The sequence below is a fragment of the Chiloscyllium punctatum genome, chromosome 39, assembly GCF_047496795.1.
Source record: "Chiloscyllium punctatum isolate Juve2018m chromosome 39, sChiPun1.3, whole genome shotgun sequence".
Lineage (NCBI taxonomy): Eukaryota > Metazoa > Chordata > Chondrichthyes > Orectolobiformes > Hemiscylliidae > Chiloscyllium > Chiloscyllium punctatum.
The window spans coordinates 70,455,836-70,461,835 of NC_092777.1; positions in this window are offsets into that span (position 1 = coordinate 70,455,836).

Consider the following 6,000-nt stretch of genomic DNA (forward strand, 5'->3'; position numbering starts at 1 on the left):
TCAGGGTAAGGTCCAGGGTCAGGGTAAGGTCCAGGGTAAGGGAATGGTCCAGGGTATGGTCCAGGGTCAGGGTAAGGTCCAGGGTCAGGGTATGGTCCAGGGTCAGGGTAAGGTCCAGGGTCAGGGAATGGTCCAGGGTATGGTCCAGGGTCAGGGTAAGGTCCAGGGTCAGGGTATGGTCCAGGGTATGGTCCAGGGTCAGGGTAAGGTCCAGGGTCAGGGTATGGTCCAGGGTCAGGGTAAGGTCCAGGGTCAGGGTAAGGTCCAGGGTCAGGGTATGGTCAGGGTATGGTCCAGGGTCAGGGAATGGTCCAGGGTCAGGGTAAGGTCCAGGGTCAGGGTAAGGTCCAGGGTCAGGGAATGGTCCAGGGTATGGTCCAGGGTCAGGGTAAGGTCCAGGGTCAGGGTAAGGTCCAGGGTCAGGGTAAGGTCCAGGGTCAGGGTATGGTCAGGGTATGGTCCAGGGTCAGGGAATGGTCCAGGGTCAGGGAATGGTCCAGGGTCAGGGTAAGGTCCAGGGTCAGGGTATGGTCCAGGGTCAGGGTAAGGTCCAGGGTCAGGGTAAGGTCCAGGGTCAGGGTATGGTCCAGGGTCAGGGAATGGTCCAGGGTCAGGGTATGGTCCAGGGTCAGGGTATGGTCCAGGGTCAGGGTATGGTCCAGGGTCAGGGAATGGTCCAGGGTCAGGGTATGGTCCAGGGTCAGGGTATGGTCCAGGGTCAGGGAATGGTCCAGGGACAGGGTATGGTCCAGGGTCAGGGTATGGTCCAGGGTCAGGGTATGGTCCAGGGTCAGGGTATGGTCCAGGGTATGGTCCAGGGTCAGGGCAGGATCCAGGGTCAGGGTATGGTCCAGGGTCAGGGTATGGTCCAGGGTCAGGGTATGGTCCAGGGTCAGGGTATGGTCCAGGGTAAGGTCAGGGACAGAATACATTTCGCAAAAGGAGCTCAGGCAAAACTGACCATTTCCCAAATGGCTAAAGCAGGAATTTCCCAAAGTGAGGCCACTGCCCTGTGGGGTGGTCAGCACAAATGGGAGCTGATGTATTCAGAGGTAGCAAAAGCCCCACCCTCACCGTCTCCCCCTCCCTCCCTCTGTCTCTCCCCTCACCCTCACCGTCTCCCCCTCCCTCCCTCTGTCTCTCCCCTCACCCTCACCGTCTCCCCCTCCCTCCCTCTGTCTCTCCCCTCACCCTCACCGTCTTCCCCCTCCACCTCACCCTCTCTCCCTCTCCCTCACATACTCCCCATCACTCCCAGTCTACTCTCACTCTCGGTCCCAGTCCTGTGAGGAGTGAGGGTGGTGAAGAGATGGAGGGGTGAGGGATTGTTTCTGTCTTGAGGGCCTGGACAGAGGGGACAGAGAAATCTCCCTCTGTTTGGGAGAGATTTTTAAGCAGTAATGCGTGAATTTTAATTTAACCCAAACATCCAATCATGAATGGTGATAGACAATGAAACAACTCACTGGAGGAGGTGGCTCCATAAATATCCCAACCTCACTGATAGAGGAGCCCAGCTCATCAGGGCAAAAGATAAGGCTGATGCATTCGCAACAATCTTCAGTCAGACGTGCTGAGTGGATGATCTGTCTTGGGCTCCTCCAGTGATCACAGATACCAGTCTCCAACCAATTCAATTCACTCCATGTGATATCAAGAAACAGTTGGAGGCACTGGATCCTGCAAAGGCAATGGGCCCTTAAAGCATTCCAGCAATAGTACTGAAAACGTGTGCTCCAGAACGTGCCGCTCCCCTAGCCAAGCTCTTCCAGTATAGTTACAACAATGGCATCTACCCGACAATGTGGAAAATTGCCCAGGTATGCCGTGTACCCAAAAAGCAGGACAAATCCAACCTGGCCAGTTCCCACCCCATCAGTCTACTCTCCATCATCAGTAAAGTGATGGAAGGGGTTATCAACAGGGCTATCAAGCAGCACCTGCTCAGCAATAACCTGCTCAGTAACACCCAGTTTGGGGTTTGCCAGGGTCACTCAGCTCCTGACCTCATTACAGCCTTGGTTCAAACATGGGCAAAGGAGCTGAATTCCATTGGGGTGGGGAGAGGGACAGCTCTTGACATCAAGGCCACATTTGACCGAGTAAGGAATCAAGGAGCCCTGGCAAAACTGGAATCAATGGGTATCAGGGGCAAACTCTCCGCTGGTTCGAGTCATACCTGGCACAAAGGAAGATGGTTGTGGTTGTTGGAGGGAGGTGAGTGAGTGAGTGGGTGAGTGATGAGTGAGTGAGGGAGTGAGTGAGGGGGTGAGTGAGGGGGTGAGTGAGGGGGTGAGTGAGGGGGTGAGTGAGTTAGTGCATGAGTAATGGAGTGAGTGAGGTAGAGAGTGAGATAATGAGTGAGGGAGTGAGGTAGTGAGAGAGTGAGTGAGTGGGTGTGTGAGTGAGTGAGTGGGTGTGTGAGTGAGGAGACGAGTGAGCAAGTCAGTGGGTGAGTGAGGGAGTGAGTGAGCGAGTGAGTGAGCAAGTGAGTGGGTGGGTGAGTGAGTGGGTGAGTGAGTGAGTGAGTGAGTGGGTGAGTGAGTGAGTGAGGGAGTGAGGTAGTGAGAGAGTGAGTGAGTGGGTGTGTGAGTGAGTGAGTGGGTGTGTGAGTGAGGAGACGAGTGAGCAAGTCAGTGGGTGAGTGAGGGAGTGAGTGAGCGAGTGAGTGAGCAAGTGAGTGGGTGGGTGAGTGAGTGGGTGAGTGAGTGAGTGAGTGAGTGGGTGGGTGAGTGAGTGGGTGAGTGAGTGAGCGAGTGAGTGAGGGGGTGAGTGAGCGGGTGAGTGAGTGGGTGAGTGAGTGAGTGAGTGAGTGGGTGAGTGAGTGAGTGGGTGGGTGAGTGAGTGAGTGAGGGGGTGAGTGAGTGAGTGAGGGGGTGAGTGGGTGGGTGAGTGAGTGAGTGGGTGAGTGAGTGAGGGGGTGAGTGAGGGGGTGAGTGGGTGGGTGAGTGAGTGAGTGAGGGGGTGAGTGGGTGGGTGAGTGAGTGAGTGGGTGAGTGAGTGAGTGAGGGGGTGAGTGAGTGAGTGAGGGGGTGAGTGAGTGAGGGGGTGAGTGAGTGAGTGAGGGGGTGAGTGAGTGGGTGAGTGAGTGAGTGGGTGAGTGAGTGGGAGAGTGAGTGAGTGAGGGGGTGAGTGAGTGAGTGAGGGGGTGAGTGGGTGAGTGAGTGAGTGGGTGAGTGAGTGAGTGAGGGGGTGAGTGAGTGAGTGAGGGGGTGAGTGAGTGAGGGGGTGAGTGAGTGAGTGAGGGGGTGAGTGAGTGGGTGAGTGAGTGAGTGGGTGAGTGAGTGAGGGTGTGGGTGAGTGAGTGAGGGGGTGAGTGAGTGAGGGGGTGAGTGAGTGAGTGAGGGGGTGAGTGAGTGGGTGAGTGAGTGAGTGAGGGGGTGAGTGAGTGAGTGGGTGAGTGAGTGAGTGAGTGGGTGAGTGAGTGAGTGAGTGAGGGGGTGAGTGAGTGAGGGGGTGAGTGAGTGAGTGAGGGGGTGAGTGAGTGAGTGAGGGGGTGAGTGAGTGGGTGAGTGAGTGAGTGTGTGGGTGAGTGAGTGAGGGGGTGAGTGAGTGGGTGAGTGAGTGAGTGTGTGGGTGAGTGAGTGAGTGAGGGGGTGAGTGAGTGAGTGGGTGAGTGAGTGAGTGAGTGGGTGAGTGAGTGAGGGGGTGAGTGAGTGAGGGGGTGAGTGAGTGAGTGAGTGGGTGAGTGAGTGAGGGGGTGAGTGAGTGAGTGGGTGAGTGAGTGAGTGAGTGAGTGGGTGAGTGAGTGAGTGAGTGAGTGAGTGAGTGAGTGAGGGGGTGAGTGAGTGAGTGGGTGAGTGAGTGAGTGAGTGAGGGGGTGAGTGAGTGAGGGGGTGAGTGAGGGGGTTAGTGGGTGAGTGAGTGGGTGAGTGAGTGAGTGTGTGGGTGAGTGAGTGAGTGAGAGGGTGAGTGAGTGAGTGGGTGAGTGAGTGAGTGAGTGAGGGGGTGAGTGAGTGAGGGGGTGAGTGAGTGAGCAAGTGAGTGAGTGGGTGAGTGAGTGAGTGGGTGAGTGGGTGAGTGAGTGAGTGAGGGGGTGAGTGAGTGAGTGGGTGAGTGAGTGGGTGAGTGAGTGAGGGAGGGAGTTGTAGTGGGTGAGTGAGTGGGTGAGTGAGTGAGTGAGGGGGTGAGTGAGTGAGTGGGTGAGTGAGTGAGGGAGTGGGTGAGTGAGTGGGTGAGTGGGTGAGTGAGTGAGTGAGTGGGTGAGTGAGTGGGTGAGTGGGTGAGTGAGTGGGTGAGTGAGTGGGTGAGTGAGTGGGTGAGGGGGTGAGTGGGTGGGTGAGTGAGTGAGGGAGGGAGTTGTAGTGGGTGAGTGAGTGGGTGAGTGAGTGGGTGAGTGAGTGGGTGAGTGAGTGGGTGAGTGGGTGAGTGAGTGAGGGAGGGAGTTGTAGTGGGTGAGTGAGGGGGTGAGTGGGTGAGTGAGTGGGTGAGTGGGTGAGTGAGTGGGTGAGTGAGTGGGTGAGTGACTGGGTGAGTGGGTGGGTGAGTGGGTGGGTGAGTGAGTGGGTGAGTGAGTGGGTGAGTGAGTGGGTGAGTGGGTGAGTGAGTGGGTGAGTGGGTGAGTGAGTGGGTGAGTGAGTGGGTGAGTGGGGTGGGTGAGTGGGTGGGTGAGTGAGTGAGTGAGTGAGGGAGTTGTAGTGAGGGAGTGAGTGGGTGAGTGAGTGGGTGAGTGAGTGGGTGAGTGAGTGAGTGGGTGAGTGAGTGGGTGAGTGAGTGTGTGACTGGGTGAGTGAGTGTGTGAGTGAGTGGGTGAGTGAGTGAGTGAGTGAGTGGGTGAGTGACTGGGTGAGTGAGTGTGTGACTGGGTGAGTGAGTGTGTGAGTGAGTGGGTGAGTGAGTGAGTGAGTGAGTGGGTGAGTGACTGGGTGAGTGAGTGAGTGAGTGAGTGGGTGAGTGAGTGGGTGAGTGAGTGAGTGAGTGAGGGAGTTGTAGTGAGGGAGTGAGTGGGTGAGTGAGTGGGTGAGTGAGTGAGTGGGTGAGTGAGTGTGTGAGGGGGTGACTGAGCGAACGGGTGAGTGAGCGAGTGAGTGTGGTGAGTGAGTGAGGGAGTGAGCGGGTAAGTGGGTTAGTGTGTGAAGGGAGTCGTGTGTCTGGAGAGTGTGAGGGGAGCGGTGTGTCTGGAGTGTGTGAGGGGGGCCGTGTGTCTGGAGTGTGTGAGGGGAGTCGTGTGTCTGGAGTGTGTGAGGGGAGCCGTGTGTCTGGAGAGTGTGAGGGGAGCCGTGTGTCTGGAGTGTGTGAGTGGAGCCGTGTGTCTGGAGAGTGTGAGGGGAGCCGTGTGTCTGGAGAGTGTGAGGGGAGCCGTGTGTCTGGTGAGTGTGAGTGGAGCCGTGTGTCTGGAGAGTGTGAGGGGAGCCGTGTGTCTGGAGTGTGTGAGGGGAGCCGTGTGTCTGGTGAGTGTGAGGGGAGCCGTGTGTCTGGAGAGTGTGAGGGGAGCCGTGTGTCTGGAGAGTGTGAGGGGAGCCGTGTGTCTGGTGAGTGTGAGTGGAGCCGTGTGTCTGGAGAGTGTGAGGGGAGCCGTGTGTCTGGAGTGTGTGAGGGGGGCCGTGTGTCTGGTGAGTGTGAGTGGAGCCGTGTGTCTGGAGAGTGTGAGGGGAGTCGTGTGTCTGGAGTGTGTGAGGGGAGCGGTGTGTCTGGAGTGTGTGAGGGGGGCCGTGTGTCTGGTGAGTGTGAGGGGAGTAGTGTGTCTGGAGTGTGTGAGGGGAGCCGTGTGTCTGGAGAGTGTGAGGGGAGCCGTGTGTCTGGTGAGTGTGAGTGGAGCCGTGTGTCTGGAGAGTGTGAGGGGAGCCGTGTGTCTGGAGTGTGTGAGGGGGGCCGTGTGTCTGGTGAGTGTGAGTGGAGCCGTGTGTCTGGAGAGTGTGAGGGGAGTCGTGTGTCTGGAGTGTGTGAGGGGAGCGGTGTGTCTGGAGTGTGTGAGGGGGGCCGTGTGTCTGGTGAGTGTGAGGGGAGTAGTGTGTCTGGAGTGTGTGAGGGGAGCCGTGTGTCTGGAGTGTGTGAGGGGAG